We start from the raw sequence: 18835 nt of genomic DNA, 5'->3' as shown, positions 1-18835 counted from the left end.
GCTGCATGCGAGAATAGAACGTAGAACAGCATTGTAATCATTTCGTTGCTCTTAATAATATATATTAAATCAAAACATCATCACTTGTCCTTTCTCTCTAAGACCCATTTGGATACTACATACATACTAAGTAGAAAGTAGTCGGGATCTCGCATAAGTCATTCATAGAATTCACAGTATGGTATAACATGCACTGTTATTCTATATTGACATACATATATTAAATTGTAATTTCATAGTTGTATTTTTTTCAGAACCAAAATATCAAAAAAATAGTTTGAACGAAAAATTGAAAATGCATCAAATTAATCTACACGAAACGTGTTAATGGTTGTTAAAGGCAAATTTGCCTGATGCTATTTTGCTTTCACCCGATTTACGCCAGATCCATAGCCTGTGAATAGGCAAATCAGTATTTATCAGAATTAGCAATCCAAATGTTCAAGGATGTATACCACTTCTTTTACCTATATATTATTGTAGTATCTTAATGGGTCTTAGAGGAAAGGACAAGTAATGATGTTTCGATTTAATAAATAATATTCGAAGCAACGAAATGATTACAATGCTGTCGTACGTCTTATTCTCATAGACGGCTTCCGACTTCCCGATTCACACTCTTCGGCTTCTACACTCGCTCGCTCTCGCTTCTCAAGTCACACTCTGCACACCTTTTGCATCCGTCTTCTCCGGCTTCTCAACTAACACTGCCTTTAGCGTCTCTTTGTCTTTTCCCGTCGTTCGAGACACGTGTCCCGAAACGCCCGTGGCCAGGGTCACGCAGGCCCTTTCCACGAAACTATCCACTTAAAAAGAAGACCGACGACACATTTTGATGTACCCGACGATGCCGCGGCTCTCGCGGCATTGTTTATGGTTCGGCAGATATCTTAGGCCTTTTGTCCACGATACTACATTATTATGATTAAAATGACTGTTTATACTGTGTATACTAATTTTTTATCGAATATATGTTTCCAATAAATATATTGTAACTTATTTTTAGATTGGTTCCAAATATGACTAATATAGTCATGACAATCTCTCTCATTATAGAGCTAATAAAATCTAAAAAAGTTTTATACAATACAAATAACATATACATAAAAATTTTCTATAATAACTTTTCAAATACTTTTCTGAGCTACTGTATATATAAAGCAAACAATTAAAGTATATGATTTAACAATAAATAAGTGAAGTAATTCAACAATACATTGATCTAAAGAAATAAAGATTTAGAAGGTCAAGAGTGCTCCCTGGTAAGGAGGCTATGAAGTACCTGACACTTATTCCAGAAATTAAATACACCTTGAGTAATTTTTGTCATTTTTTACTATAAAAGACCTTTACCTAGATCTGTATATACTTTATAACGTACATCCTAGATGAAAAATCGTTGAAGAGGAGAAGGAAATGTTTTCGATGCACGTTGAATTTTCTATTCAATCCACTAAAATTTTCAGCGCGTCTAAAACGAATCTGGCGCGCACCATCAACTGACATACGTGACTTGAACGAAACGCCGCGCGAAAATAATGTGGTATGGGACGAGTTAAGCAGTACAGTTAAACCTGCCTTTCTCGATTTCTTTCCTTTTCCTATGATTGTTTTCATTCAGTTCCTATAGAAGCATCCCCGTCTCATTTGTACCATCAATATTGAGACATTCTATATATATCAATGGAGTTTTCGTTAAAGTTAAATTTTGCGTGGAAATTCGTGTTTTTCTTGTTTCTGAAATCCTTTTTTCCTCGATGTCTTGGTTAAGCATTATTTCGTACGCCGGAAACGCGCGCGCTGACAATCGAAGGATGGCTCAAAAGTCAAAGAAAAGATAAGTTTCAGGAGCAAAGTAAACAGCACGGTTCGTCAAACCCGAGATTTGAGGTCTGAAAACAGCGCGATAGCTGGTACAGAAAGTCTCGTTTTACGATGGCGAAAAATGTTTAATAACCACACAGAATTGAGGAGCGTTTGCTTGGTATTGTCGGCAAAGCGACAAAAAAACATGTCCGCGGTTTTCATGAAACAAAAATGACCGTCGCTTGCTACAGTAAAAAAGAAATATCGAGGGAAGGAATTTTCGGGCAATGTGTTCTTTTGTATGCTTCGATGAGACCAATCGTCTATGTAATTGTACATTTCATGTCGATAATTTTGAGTGTTTCCCGAAACCCTTTTCCCTACAGCAAACCTAACCTACAAAGTATTATGTACTACTTAATTACAACCGCACAGTTTCTTCCTGTATTTTTTTCTATTTTGTATTATTTTGTACTATTTTTAGCAATGCGTATTTGCGCGCACGTTCAAAAAAATATATAAAAAAGAAACGGAAGAATCTTCTTTGAAACTTTTGACTGAAACGAACCTAAACCTATGAAAATATTATACCATCTAAATATTACCGTGTACTTTCCTGTATCTTTCTCTATTTTGTATTATTTTGTTTTATTACTGGTAACGTAAATATAAAATTTAAAGAATCTTCTTTAAATCTTTACTTTACAGCAATTTTAACCTACGAGAATACTATATTACTTAAGTGCACTCGTATGTTTACTACTTGTATTTTGTATTGTTTCTTTATAGTCTCTAGTTAGATCAATAAAAATTGTATAACATGAAAAATTTTATCGTTTACTTAAAATATTACGAGAAGCTATTCATAACCTTACTACTAAAGTTTATCTACAAGCTATATATGAGAGTAATAAAACAGTTTAATACTGAATTGACTGTTCGTGCGAGCTTTAGTGGCCATTTGTATACAGGAATAGCCTAACCCCCAATAATGGTCTTTCGTAACAACAAATTTAATCAGATGAAACTGGTTATTTCTGATTCTTTCTGTCAAATTGTGAATCACCGTATATATTGACGTTGACATTTTCAATCAAAAGGCTTGTCGACGATTGATTTGTCTCATATACGTACTTTCCATATAAATAGTAAACGGTAAAAGAAGACCATACTTCTAATTGATAGCACGCGGGCAAGTAAATTATAAAATACAATGTAGTAACACTCTTACCTTTATTGCTAGATGGATATACATCTTCCAGAATTCTTTCAAATTCTTGATTATTTCATTCATCACACAAATGAGTCCTCTGACATAACCTCTGCCCACTTGGGAAGTTTGCTTATTGACGAGACTTAGAAATACATACTATTTTTCTCCTATCCTCTTTCTCTCTCTTCCCCCTCTCCTCTCCCTGTCACTCAGTTCATTACAGCGCCACACTATAACTTTGTAACCAATGTCTATCGAACCAGACCTTTCTAAGGAAAAATGTGTATCCTTTTTTATAACATAATATTCTTACAATGTTTTTAACTTTTCCTTAAATAATCACTATACGAAATTTTCTAATTATATTTATTAGAATTTTCTACAAGATGCAATAAAGATGGCAATTATGTTTGAATTTCATAAATACTAGCCAAAACATACTCTGGTTATTTTCATTATACACCATCAGAACTTATTGTTTTACGATTTGATGATACTTAGTACTATTGAAATCCTATATTTTGATCTTATATCAGCGATTATAAATTCGTGAAATTTAATTAGGTTAGACATCTCCGATAAAGAATAATTTTATTGAAATCACACTAGTGGATTCTAATCCTCTAACCTATAAATTGATTCTAGATACCTCAGTCCACATCAATCCTGTGAACTCGCTGCCAGGACGCTGTACTAGTTTAATATATAGGTCAATCAAGCTCGGAATAGCAGAAAATATGAAAAGAGAAAAAAAAAATCCTTTTTTTGTTCAACGAATGTATATCCAATTTCTCTTTATTTTTTAGTTTTTAAAGTTGCAGATATTTGGTTTCGCGACGAACAACCCACCCACCCTCCGATTCTCGTAGGATTTCAGTGAAGCATTGAATGCTAAACTGTATATCATGGTTGTTTTTAAAACAATTTTTTATAACGACCCGTTACTTTTACTCGTTCGAAAGATGAGAAATGGTGCTTTTTAAAATGTTTCTGATAATTACGAAAAATCCTGTATAATTATTAATTGAATTTAACGATAAAAACCACAAAACCTAATTCAATATTACGACAGTAAATGTGTCGAAATTTAATGTAATAATGAAATAACATTTATTGTAAACAATGCAATGGATATCAATATTTATAAAAATATATGTAAGACTATATTCTACAACACTAATATGTATTCAGAAATATTTGAAAATAAAATACACGCATGCAATAGCATTGTTGAAGAAGATTTTCTAATTAAATACCATAAAATATTATTCATCACAGTCAAGGTAAGAAATAATAAATCTTGTAAAATCATTGACAATCTGTTAATACAGAACTCTTTGCGAGTTGTAAGCGTATATACTTGGAAGAAACTTGGGGAACATGAAGTGGTACCTGAAAAGTTTCTTCTATTTACTGAAACGACCCTCGAAGCGTCATATACATTGGAGAACGAAGAAGCAGCTGAAGAACCGTGGTAAAAGAAAAAAGAAGAAAGAATAACTAAAAATGGAGCTTTCAGAGGTGTCAAATAAGACGCTCGTTTTACAAAGGTTAAGAAAAAAAAAAAAAAAAAGAAAATGAAAAACTTAAGGGAAACAGAATAGAAAGAAAAAAAAGCAAGAAGTTTCAGTGGAATCAATATGCATACATACATATGTATGTATACAGAATGGTTTAAAATATGTCGGGCATGATAGCGAACAAGAAGAGCATAAACAATGGATGTAGTTTATACAAACATGGAGTTTGTTTGATTTTCCTCGACCATCTTTTAGTTTTAGTCATTTTTTCATTCTAGTAATTATTATGATGTTAAACTGAGACAGTGCGCACACAATCATAGTAAACAAGGTATAATGTGGACGTAGATTAACAGCATTTTTTCAGTTATTTTACGACCCAACTGATTTTTCTAAACTTAAGAAATACCTCTAGAGGTTGATTAAAATACGAAAGAATACGAAGTACTGGTGTCCTTATTTCTTATTTCAATTTTATGCTAAAGATTTTCTTACAATATCGAAAACACATTACGACACAACATTATCATATATACAATAGCCTTTTCTGTTTGCTAGGATGAAAGCAAAATTAAAATATAAAAACTCGAGTAACCCAGCGACATTAGTCGATGTTTAAAATTGTGTAACATTTTAAATGTCACTGATTACATTTTTGATAAGAGATAGATAAAAAAAAAAAAGAATAGATAAAAAATGAGATATATAATTAAAGATGTTTGATTTAAAAGCAAAGAAACTGTAAATGTATGATTAATATTTTAATAATTTGAACGACAGGTTGAACGAGCGAATTTTAATGCGAATGTAAATTTTTGTTTCCATATATTGTGTGAAGTTTCCATTTGTATGGAATATTTCTTTTCATATTTCAGCTCCATATCTATTTATATTTCTACTAATTTAACTGTGTCAACATACAAATACGTTCGCCTTCGCGCGCCACTGATTTTACGACTTCGTTATACTGTTGCAGCTGCTATTGTTCCACTGGATTACTTGTATACAAAATTACATATACAATATATTTGGAATATTTACAAAACAGAAAAGCTTTTGATATACATATTGTACAGTATTATCATATATATATATATTTTGATACGAGCATCAATTAGGATATAATAATATAGAATGTAAAACATCAGAATAGATCTAAAGAAAATGGAAGTTAATTTAAGGAAAATATTTATATATACATATTTATATTTATTTAATAGGAATTATTGTGCTTTACAAAAGCTCCATATAGTCAGACAAATTTGTGTTATAGTTTTAGCTTAGCTTTATATTGGGTTGTTATAGGGTTGTTATAGGTTATTGGATAGCTTTATATTGACAACGAACTTCAATTTAATGGGAATAAGCTTATATCAAATAAATAGTTATATTTATATTATTTTACTAAAACGAATAGGTATACGCGTAGAACAAGGTCAAACAAGACAGATGCCTTTCATTGTTTTTGTGTCCTTTGTTCAGAGATGAAATGGGTCCGACATGTTATGAAACACCCTATATAGTTCCAGTTGGTCGACGTCAACAGAATCTCTGATATGTGAAAGGACTAACGTTCGAGCATGTCGAGAGCTCTCAGATTTCGCGAGTGGCTGAGAGTTCCGCGTATTGACAGTTACATTTCCTCCAGGCCGTTCCTTTAACGTGTTCCACGCTATATAACAATTGTTTCCCCTGGCTCGACTATCAACGTCCATTGAAATCAGCATTTAAGTCCTGCTTTGTGTGCGTATCTTGGATGGAAGATGGTTTTGGCAGATTGATCGTAGTGAGAAAATGACATGTAGGTTAGACTTACGTCTAGATATCGGTTCTTAATCTTCCATCACATCTGCAGTTGAAAATTTCCACTCGGAATTATTAGGAATTATGAATTTTAATCTTATTACTTTTTGTCTTCTTATCTTCCTACTTTAAGCCGTCAATCTTGAATAAAAGATGTTAATTGAAGATAATATTAGTACGGAAATAGAGTCTAAATTGGATTTAGGAGATTATGATACCGTTTAGATTATGATTCTTATCTATTTGTTATACGCAGAATTAAAAATTTCGATTCAAAATCTTTTAGGAAGATTCCATTTCAGATAAAAGGTGATAGGCAGTTTGGACGGAAATATGATACCTAGATTAGATTTCCAATTACATAGATCTCAATTTTTACTTATGTACGTATTATGTTTGCACAATGTATAAGACATTTTGATTCAGAATTTCTAACTTTTTTTTCTTTAATGCTACTTCTATAATAGTCTTATACGTAATTTAAATATAAATTTATGCAATTTTATTTATCCAACTTCAATAAAAGACGATAGTAGAGAAACAGAGGAAGCAAATTAATAAATTCCGTCAATAATGGCAAAAATTAATTAGCGATCGAATAAACAATATTGTAATTAAATTAACAAACAAATAAACTGTTGCGAACAATTTAATTTATGATCAGCGTTGCACAAACGCTGAAAAGTGAGTTTTAAAAGGCGCCAGAAAAAGAACGGCATAGCATAGGGAAGTACTCGATAATGGAAGTATCAACAGAGTTGGGTTCCATCTTGTTACACATTCCGGTGACTGCTCAAGGAGTACGGTAGAACTGGCTTTTCACACCAGGGAACTCGCATCTCCTGCAATCTTTATTGAAACTTCCATAAAAGACGAACTAAGCAGGGTCTGAACTATAGCGATATAAATAACAGGCTGTCCAAGTTCTAGATGCGCCTTTCTTAACCGTCCAACTCGCTATCAGCAAGTCTGCTACAAGGAAACAACGAACAAAACGCTTAAATCTTTGTTTCATGAACGATTAAAGGGAAAGGAAGCGCGCGTAATTCAAATCCTTTTGCACGAACGTAGAAGGAATATGTAAATAGAATTTTATATTATCGAAATTCAAACAACTCTACTGTAAAACATTAAAATGATTTTACTGTACAATATTAAAATCTAAAAATGTCATATTGACAGAAGTTAAAATATTGAAAGCAATCTATTGGGAAAATTTATACACTTTTTGCACGATAAAATATGAAAGTTTAAAAGATTTCTGATCAATAAATAACTGTATCGAATATTTGTATTGCTTGATGAAATATAGGAAAGTATTCAGGAAAAAATTTAGCAAATTGCAATAAATTTATTTTAGAAGTATTTCCCTTTCATCATAAAATATATTAACAACTCTATTCACAGAAGAATAAAACTATTGTAAACAATAAAAAATCTTCAATATTAATGATTTACATTAATCACATTACTGTAAATTAAAAACAAAAAATCATTTAATGTATCTTCTTTATCGGGCAATTTATAATGCGAATTATTCAAAAACTAAAAAATTCCAAACAACAAAGGTAAACACCAGTAATATCGAAATAAACACAATTATCAAGCGTAACAATAAGAAGAACACAGAAGAGAATATTTAACAAATTACACTCAATTTGCCTCTAAAATGTTTTGTCTTCGTTGTGAAATTTATACGGAGAAATTATTCATAACAAAGTAAAATAACAAAGTAAGAATTGCAAATAAAAAGAAAAGACTCTAGTAAGGACATCAAACAAATCATACGAAATTTATTATGCAAGTAATTCATGATAATAAACATTCACATTGAAACTTGATCTAATAAATGGTCCTGGATTCACTCTGTAACAAGTCCACGTCACACCGTTAAGCCTTCAAAATTCTCGACAAGGGACCATGCCCATAGATCGTAAGTCTGTGTTCTCTCCCAACCTCTTTAGAAAAGTCCGTAAAACTGCCATTTAACAAAACGTTACATAAAACTCGGCCCCAACCGACATCCTTCTCGATATCAGAAACGTTTAGACAGCACCGCCCTCTCGCTGTCTTCTAGAATCAACTTGTAATCCCCCAACTCGATCCCCATAGGACAAAGGAGTAGCTACGGTAGCTTTGTTAACCCACATCAATCTTGATAAACTTATCGATACCAACGCCTCCTGTTGATGGCGGAAGGCGCGAAAAGGCGCGTACCAACGACTGAAACGGGCCACGACAAAAGCCTTTCCTACTTTCCGACATCCCCACTCCTTTGGTCGTGTGTCTATGTGACGCGCGACGCGCCGGTTGTTCATGACTATTCAGATTTCCGCGTGCATTGTGCCTCGTTCGCTCGAGAGTCTCTGGATTTTCCTCTTTTCTTGTTTGTAAGTTAATTGACCGACGGTTGTTCGTCGTCATTTTCTATACGATGAACCAGTGGAGTAATTAGAAAAGCATGAAAAGGATCGGTGAGGGAAAACGAAGGGAGGAGTGGAGGGGGCGAGTAGAGAAATAGGACCGCACAAAGAACCGGAAACGCACAAAGCTGCCAAGATAGAAAGAGGAGATAGTCGGAGGGAAAAACAGATGAAAATTTCATTTTCCTGGAGCTAGCAACGCCATTCGCTCCGTTTATATAGAGGATACCAATCGTTCCAAGTGTTACCAGGGAATTTGGACGTTAGGAAAGTAGGATAGGGACGCCTTTGAAAATTTGTACTATAGCTGGAGAGAGAGAGAGAGAGGGAGAGAGAGGGAGAGGGAGGGAGAAGAGAGAGAGGGAGGGTGAGGGAGGGTGAGGGAGGGAGAGGGAGGGAGAGGGAGGGAGAGGGAGGGAGAGGGAGGGAGAGAGAGAGAGGCGTGAGAAGATCGTGGGTTGCGAGAGTAGGGATATCGTGAATCGTGAGTCGAGTGCGAAACAGGATACCTCGGCTAATGCCTTTTCGCTGGTTCTAGGGAATTCCCCGTGCCGGGATGCGCGAATTTATGGAATATTTATTTTGAATATAAGATAAAGCGAAGAGAAAGGGGGCTCAGAGTGGAAACGGAGTAGAATTGTTTGAATTGCTGGCACTCGTACCTTTGTAAATTTTATTATTGTATACGGGAATAGAAAGCTATAATCTCGAGCTAAATCTTTTATAACGTTAATTAAATTTTATATTTCTGTAATAGCGAATGTTGCGATTTTAACAGGGCAAAGTGGCTTTAACAGGACCTACTAGAAAATTAATAAGAATTATTACTACATATGGAAATTAATATGTATATATAAATAGAAAAATGATTAGTCGAACGAAATTTCTACGATTAATTCAAAATAATTTAACAACACCAATGATCTAATAATCTAAAAACACAATATATAAAAAAGAACTCTCAATTAAAAACGAACAGTCTGCCTGTAAATGGATTACCGAAAGAAGTGGAATAAAATTACAAAGTATCACAACCGAGATTTAAAAAATTCATTCTTAACTTAATCATTTTCCAAAAAAAATATAACAGATCCTCGGTTAAATGAAAAAATGAAAAAAAAGAGAGAAAAAGGAGAAAAAAGGAAAATAAATCAACGTTGAATGACGTGCCTGGGAGTTACTCATAAAAGAGCCCCGTAATTACACTTTGAGCCCGCACGGTGTGTGAGAACATAGCGCCACAGACAGCATTAAAACCGCCTAAATCTCTCTGATTTAACCTCACACCCACACTCAATATCCAAAGTCCGTTAGAAACCAAAAAAAAAAAAAAAGAATTTTAGAGAAGCAACAAAAAGCATAAAAAAGAATTAAAAAAGATAAAAAGCGTGAGGTGTTAGTAAATCTCTCTGAACGTATCAACTTCTTCTTTTGGACCGTGGAGATTCGCTATTTAACTTCCACCCGCGTATAAGCGATTGGGATCTTTCCAAATTTACCTTGGTCAATTAATTATTTGCTATGCTCTCTCGATCGCTCAATTAACGAATTCTGCACCTACATTGGAAAAACTCAAAGCTCTTGGAAATTTCATTTTAAATATAGTGGCGAAGACAAGTATTGGTACAGATTATCTTCGTACTATAATACTGCGTAAATTTATAAAAAATACGACTATTTATTTAATTGTTGCATAAGGTTTTAAGGGTTGAAAAATTGTTATGATGTTGATTTCAGTTCTTAAAAATTGAGGTTATGATGTAAAGCAAATATACGAACAAGTATACATTAGCTTTCTCTGGGAAATATATAGATTTATAAAACATTTATTAAAAAAATATGATTCTTTATTTTTAATGGTTGATAATAGCTATGTTCCAATTTCAGTTCTTGAGAATGGAGGTTATGATGTAAAGCAAATATACGAACAAGTATACATTAGCTTACTCTGGAAAATATATAGGTTTGTAAAACATTTATTAAAAAAATATGATTCTTTATTTTTAATGGTTGATAATAGCTATGTTCCAATTTTAGTTCTTAAGAATGGAGGTTATGATGTAAAGCAAATATACGAACAAGTATACATTAGCTTTCTCTGGAAAATATATAGATTTGTAAAACATTTATTAAAAAAATATGATTCTTTATTTTTAATGGTTGATAATAGCTATGTTCCAATTTCAGTTCTTGAGAATGGAGGTTATGATGTAAAGCAAATATACGAACAAGTATACATTAGCTTTCTCTGGAAAATATATAGATTTATAAAACATTTATTAAAAAAATATGATTCTTTATTTTTAATGGTTGATAATAGCTATGTTCCAATTTCAGTTCTTGAGAATGGAGGTTATGATGTAAAGCAAATATACGAACAAGTATACATTAGCTTACTCTGGAAAATATATAGGTTTGTAAAACATTTATTAAAAAAATATGATTCTTTATTTTTAATGGTTGATAATAGCTATGTTCCAATTTTAGTTCTTAAGAATGGAGGTTATGATGTAAAGCAAATATACGAACAAGTATACATTAGCTTTCTCTGGAAAATATATAGATTTATAAAACATTTATTAAAAAAATATGATTCTTTATTTTTAATGGTTGATAATAGCTATGTTCCAATTTCAGTTCTTGAGAATGGAGGTTATGATGTAAAGCAAATATACGAACAACAAGTATACATTAGCTTACTCTGGAAAATATATAGGTTTGTAAAACATTTATGAAAAAATATGATTCTTTATTTTTAATGGTTGATAATAGCTATGTTCCAATTTCAGTTCTTAAGAATGGAGGTTATATAAAGCACGTATAGTACTGTGTACGTTTGGAAAAAAATATATTTTATTTAATTCCTTTGTAAAATATTACTTTCAAAGGAGAACAGTTATTTTATTGGTTTCAGTTCTATTGTAAATAACTTCTTTTTGATTATTTTTTGCACATCGATTCTTACGTTGTTCCTAATTTATTTTCTGCGCTTATATCGGTTCTAAAACAGTACTGAAATCAATCTTTATTAAAAGGGTAGAAACAGAAATAAAACTGCGGAAATGAGGATACCTGAAATAGGAGATGGATAAATAGAAAATGAAGTGTAGGAAAGTATGCCGTAGTCGGTGGACAATTAAATATTGATTACGCTTTTTGATCTGTAGTTTTCCAATCGTATAAAATTTTTTCTTCCCTTGCTTTTTCCTATAATATTTTTTCTATATGAAAAGTTTGTTGAAATTTTTATCAGTGCGGTTTTTGTGGTGGAGAAAGAAAACAAAGAGGGAAAAAGAAAATTGGTTTGCAATCATAAAGAATATTTTCCCTTTGGTAAAACAGCTTCCAAAAGTTCGTTATTTCTGTTATTAAAGAAATACAAAAATTTGAATTTCAGTCTCTGAAGATTTTTCTTTTCTTTTTTAATTAAAATTTTTAAAAATATTTTGAGGATTTATATATGTCGGGTTGACGGTAGAATTGGGGCTGTGGGCGTTTAATGAATCTTCACTGGTATTAGCCATTGCTGTGGTACGATGCAGAGTTTATTGACGCAAATATGGATACAACAGATTTGACAATTAACCGCGGCGGTTAGGTACTCGTAACGCTAATGACAATGGTCTCAGGTTCGATAAGGAACGGCACTCTTTACTCTTCGGCAACGTCTAAGTTATACTCACTGTTAGAACGTGGAGTAAACACTGTGTGTAAGAACGATACGTCAATCGCTGATGAGATCGTACGAGAGGCTCACTCTCCGTCACGGTGACGCTGTCAAGGAAAACTATGATGTGTGTGTCTAAGGGCACCAGGTTAGAGAAGGATACTAGCCGTCCTTGAGGGGAAGTTGCTAGCGGGAAGCGTCGTTCGCGAGAAAGACTGTTTGTCTGTTTTCGTTAATTAGAACTTAAGGTTTGTAACAGGTCATCAGGCTAGCTGAATATATACTGCGGATAATCCTCGACATCCTACCCGAAGAATAGGGTCTGCGTATAACGAGCCAGGGGACAGGAACCGTTAGAATGTTTACTGTCGAGTGCCGCTACAACTGTTTCTTTTTATGGTGGGATATAGAATTTCTCCATAACTTCGTCAGACGAAACGTTCATCCCTTGACCGTGGCTACGTTCGGCGACTGGTTGTCGTCTCGACCCCAAGCTCACTATCATAAATCTCGAACAATTACAATCGGATTGAATGACGGCGATTGCTTAATTACGACTATGATAGAATCCAAATTACAGTATTAGGGGTTTCTCCCAAAGTTCCAAAGGGAAGGCTCCGGTAAAGGCTCCTACATATATCTGTCGGAGATGGAAGGACACCGGAGCCTTCCTTTTGGAATTTTGGAAAAATCCCGTAACATTGTAATCTAGATTCTACCATAGCTGTAATCAAACAATTGTAGTCATCCAGTCCGATGGTAATTGTTCGAAACTTGTGATAGTGTGCTTGGGCTCGAGGCGACAGCCAGTCGCCGAACGTAGCCGCGGTCAAGGGATGAACGTTCTGTCTAACAAAGATATGGAGTAATAGTATAGCTCCCCTTAAAAAGGAGATGCAATACTCAACAGTAAACATTCCAAGGGTCTCTGTCCCGTAGCTCGCCACACGCAGAGCCTATTCTTCGAGTAAGATGGGTACCAGATGTCCACACCTCTCCACAGTACATGTTCAGCTAGCTCGAGGGCCCGTTATAAATCTCAAGATTTAGTTAGTCTTTGGAACAAAGAGTCTTTGTCCCAACTACGGGAAGTTAGGGGAAATCTATTTTCTCGCGAACGGCGCCTCCCACTAACAACTTTCCTTCGAGGACAGCTAGCATCTTTTTCTAACCACCGATATGGAGATTGACCAATTAGCAGCAATGCCAATTTCCCTCACCTTTCGAACGAAGGCTTTCGTCGACGAATCCGAGGATCTCGTGTCCTTAGACACACCCCATATAGTTTTTCCTCTGTGGCATCATCGGGACGGAAAGTCATTCTCTCGTGCGATCTCATCGACGAGAAGAGTAACGTCTTTACGATCAGTGAATATTTCACGTTTCGTTAACAAAGAGTCGGACTTGGACTTTGTGAGAACGCGCATCTATCATCCCGTTGACCGTGGATTCGCTATCGAACCTGAGGCCATTGTCACTAGTGTCGCGAGTGCCTAATCGCCGTGGTTAATCGTCAGGACTGTAACATCTTCATTATTGTAATAAACTTCACCTGTGTTGTACCGCGCCAATGGCTAATTCCCGTGAAGATTCATCTGACGCGCCCAACCCCAACCCTGACCATAACGCGAACCCGATATCAGAAATGAGATCACAGCTACTTGCAACAACGGAACAACTCAGGACCATCATGAACCAGTTAATTCAGCTGCGAGAGTCAAGACCAAGTGCGGAACCCAAATTATGTCTACCCCGTTTTAACCCCGAAATCGCGGGCTCCGACCCAGTTGTGTGGTGCGCGACTGTCAGTGCGATTATGGAAAAATGTCCTCTGCAAGACAAACAGTTATATCTTGCTATATATCATGCTCTGCAGGGTACTGCAGCATGGTTGCTTAAGCAAGTTCCGGCCGATGATCTTACTTGGGCAAAGTTCAAGGAATATTTTCTTTTGTGTTATGGTGGTACGGAGACGGCAACGTCAGCGCTAATGAGGATGTTCAATGAAACACCACTGAACGACGAAACCACGGGAGCTTTCGGCAATCGTCTTCGCTCCCTCCTGTCGGCGAGATGGGAAAATGTAACTATCGACGAAATAATTAACGCCGTCGTCCTTTTTCGACTGATTTCATATGACCAGCGTGTCGAAGAGATAGCATTGACGAATAATATCCAGACCCAGGATCAATTTCATAAGGAAATGAGAGCTTTCTCTCGCTCGAGGATGAGTCTGGTACTTTCGTCGAATAATCCATCGACGAAACCTGAAGCTAAACGGAGCAAGCCATCAAACCTGCGGACTAAGTGCTACTACTGTGGGATCACTGGACATAAAACGGCGAAGTGCCGCAAGAGGATGCGGATCGAAAAGCAGAAGAATACATGAGGCCCGGAAGGAAGGCTCCGGTGTTCTTTCATCTTCGACATACATATATATATATAGAAGTGAAAACAATCTGTTTTTTAATATCTTTGAAGGAGAGTAAGCAGTCACGTTTCAAACTAATAAAAGAACTTTTTTCTCTTCCGTAAACATACTTTCTTCCTTTTCATAAACACTCAAGAAAAGCAAATAGTAACGGTTTCCCTGTTTTCCTTAACGTTCAACTTCAAACATTTGAGAGTTTCTCTTTTTTGTGAAATTTCAAAAATTTCTTTTCTGAAATAAAACATATCTCATATTCGCAAACGAGAGGAAAATAACTAGACACGGTCGAAATTGTTAACAGAATTTTTCCTTTAATATTCCAGAAATTTAACAAATTATTCTTGGAAAAGGGGACAAAAGCAGACATACCTCGAATAGCTAACAGTTTCTTCTTTTAAAGAATTTCCAAAAAGAGCTTTTATACAATGCAGAAACTCGAACAAACTTTACTTCTCGAAATAGGGGAAACAAGAAAAGTAACTAGAACACATTTCAAACAGCCAATAGAATCTCTTTCCCCAAGATTCCAAAAAATGTTTATAGAAAATTCTTCCTTTCAACTAAAATCCCAAAGAGTCTCTCGTTAGAGAAGTTCAAAGAAATTCTAATTGCCAAAACAGAGGAAAATAAAGTAACTAGATCGCACTTTAAATAGGTAACAAAATTTGTTTTTCAAAAAAATCGCAAAATAGCGCCATCGAAGAACTCCACGCTCTTAGTTGACAATAATTTCTCTGGTGTTCCTAACGGTAGCATTGGAAAGCTTTTTGAAAAGTTAGGTTAGGATATACGGCGCTTAAGGTGGAAAAGAAGAAATAAAGGCGCGAGGTGTTGAGCTAGGTAAAGGGAAAGAGAGAAGCAGGGAGAGAAAGAGGGGGGAAAAAACGGAACAGAGGGACGCAGCAGTGTGTCTTCGGCTTAAATATTCACGGGAAACGGGAATGGTGAAACGCGACGGTGAGTAGATAAATCAAAAAGAGAGCACACGGAAAGTCGTAGTAAATAACGGGGCGACGAAGCGCGGGATGCCGCCGAGGAAAAGAAAAATGCGCGCCGTGTGGAACGAGGCCGTGGCCGTTGAAAGAAACAGACACACGCGCTATGAAAATACCGGCAGAAAGCTGCTGGCTGCACACGGCATATAATTACGTTTCCAGGGAAGCCTTACCCTTTACCGACCGAGGCTTCTGGCCTGGCTTCGTCCTCGGTCAATTCGAACCTATACTTCCGTTCAAAAGTCTGAGGACACTTGGTTGCTTTTAATGAAATTCCACTATTTGACGTGCACTATGATCTTTGAACCATGTATTTGTTTTTCCTTCAATAGTATGAATATAGGAGTAAAGAATTTGTAATTGAAGATTTATTATTAACAATACATTTTATCAATTATCATTTTAATGTTAATCTTAAAATACATAACAGAAAGATAAAGAGCACGATCTTTAAACCACACATTTGTTTTTCCAATAGAATTGTATATTTAGAATTTTGTACGACTGTAAGACAAAGGGAATCTGTAATTGAAAATTTACTATTAATAATACATTTTATTTAAATCATTGCTTTAATGTTAATTCGAAAATGTATAATATAAGGAAAACAAGATGAGCTTTGAACCATACATTTGTTATTTCGGTAGAGGTGTGCATTCAGAATTTTTGGAATTTTGTATGACAATAGGTGAACAGTATAAAAATATAATATACATTTGTATTGATAAGGTTTGTATAACTACATAATCTATATGTATAGCTAGACTTGTGTAAAGAACAAGAACCTGAAAAGGCAATTGTTTCTTTATATTATTCATCTTTTCCTTCTAATATGTCTTTTAATTGCAAAAATTCTAATTGGTGAAACGCGTGGTTTGTTCTGATTACATGAATCATCCTGTATAGTATATACGTATATTTGTGCAATTCACGCTAAATTCCACAATTTCTTTTATATTTTCCAATGATCGTCCTATGATACAAAGTGACTTAAAAGTTACTGACATACCCATCTATTTAACTATTTTTTTATTTACTGCATGGCTGCTCTACCACTTCATCATTGTACCATTGCATTTACGTCAAACAGTCCATTTATAGTAGTATATTTAGTTTCTAGACCTTCCATCATAATGACAAACTATAATCAATCAAAATAATTTTTTCTCCCATCAGTAAAAATCGTAAAATATAAATAATATTTAATGTCAAACGTTTTTTGTTTATTATTACGTTGCTGAGTTTTCAGTCACTATTTTAAACTCACACACACACACACACACACACACACACACACAAAATAAAAAAATTTGAAAATCGCGCGAGCGTAATTTTTGATTAATTACTCGCGTAGATGGGACATTACAAAATGTAAAACTTTTAATATAATTTTCTCGGGGAAATTGCAAGTAACGTAACCTATGTATACCGGAAATCATTGCCCACGACTGCGCGCTAATTACACGCAAAATTCCACTTGCACTCTCGTTAAAGCCAAATTGTTTATACACTTGGGTTTATTCCAATTTGTAGTAAATTATGCAATTATACGTCCTAGAAGTAATACAACTGCAACGGCAAATATACTATAATAAATTTTAATAAACAAAGCATAGATAAAATAAAAATAAAAGTTTGTCTCTATAAAACTTGAAACTTCTACGTAGTAGTACGGTAAAAAGAAATTTAATTTTAATTAACAATTAAATTGATGTCACATTATCAAACTGATATAATTAATTTCACGCGATCGAAATGATTATTATTTCTCCATAAGAAAAATTAGGGAAATTGAATTTTATATTAAACCAATTTTTATTAATAATTATGTTAACTTTTTATAGTACTAGATCATTATCATGCATTTTACACGATTAAAATATACATTATTTCCTCATATAGATTTTCTTAACTCCTTTGTGCATACTGGGATATAACGTCTGAAATAAAAATGGCGCTCCGTCTAATTGACCTAACCTCAGGTGATATAACAGCTTGAAATAATAGCTTAAGTATACACGGTATAATTAATTGATATATCGTTTATACGGAGATTTTTAGTCTACTGTATCTAGAATTTAATTTTTCCTTATGTATTCATTTTTTATTTTTCTAGTAGTTAATACATAACCTAATTGACTAATTGACCTAACCTCAGGTGATATAACAGCTTGAAATAATAGCTTGAGTATATACGGTATAATTAATTGATATATCGTTTATACGGAGATTTTTAGTCTACTGTATCTAGAATTTAATTTTTCCTTATGTATTTATTTTTTATTTTTCTAGTAGTTGATACATAACCTAACTGACTAATTGACCTAACCTCAGGTGATATAACAGCTTGAAATAATAGTTTGAGTATACACGGTATAATTAATTGATATATCGTTTATACGGAGATTTTTAGTCTCCTGTATCTAGAATTTAATTTTTCCTTATGTATTTATTTTTTATTTTTCTAGTAGTTGATACATAACCTATATATAGGTAGTGGGTAGCACGATATAAAAAGATCGTAAAATCGGTCAGGCTAGGCAAGCGAATGGTCAGTAACCTGAAGATAAGAATCAGCAACCTCAGTTGCAGCCATATGAAGCAATCGTCTTCCATGCTGCTATTTCTTTCGTGTTTTTGTGTTGTTTCTTTTTTTTATTGTTGGAATTTACCTTTTAATGTTTTACAGAGATTTTTTCCTGTTATTGGAAATGCTTTGTTATATCTTTGCAATATTTGGTTTTTTAATTATTACAACTCTACTTTCCCTTGAGATTATCATAACAAAAATATTTACTCTTGTTATAACAATTGATAACTAAGTTATTATAACCGTTTCAGGTATTAGCGTCTCAAAAGAATAATGGCAGGATAATTTTATTATGTTTTTTGAAATATTTTTTAAAATAAGCACCATGTTCTGAAAACTATATATTTAACACAATTATCGATACATCTAATTTTGAGCGCCAAATAA

At 34.1% G+C, this 18835-nt stretch overlaps 1 protein-coding gene across 5 annotated transcripts in view; it reads right to left on the bottom strand.

The window, feature by feature from the left end:
• LOC126916290 (lachesin-like) overlaps window positions 1-18835 on the bottom strand; it is a 66588-nt gene that overhangs the window by 25533 nt on the left and 22220 nt on the right. The gene's annotated exons all lie outside the window — the stretch shown is intronic.

This window comes from Bombus affinis, chromosome 1, assembly GCF_024516045.1.
Source record: "Bombus affinis isolate iyBomAffi1 chromosome 1, iyBomAffi1.2, whole genome shotgun sequence".
In the NCBI taxonomy this organism is placed as follows: domain Eukaryota; kingdom Metazoa; phylum Arthropoda; class Insecta; order Hymenoptera; family Apidae; genus Bombus; species Bombus affinis.
Note: the sequence above shows the minus strand (reverse complement) of the source record. Positions and strands in the feature narration are given on the sequence as shown.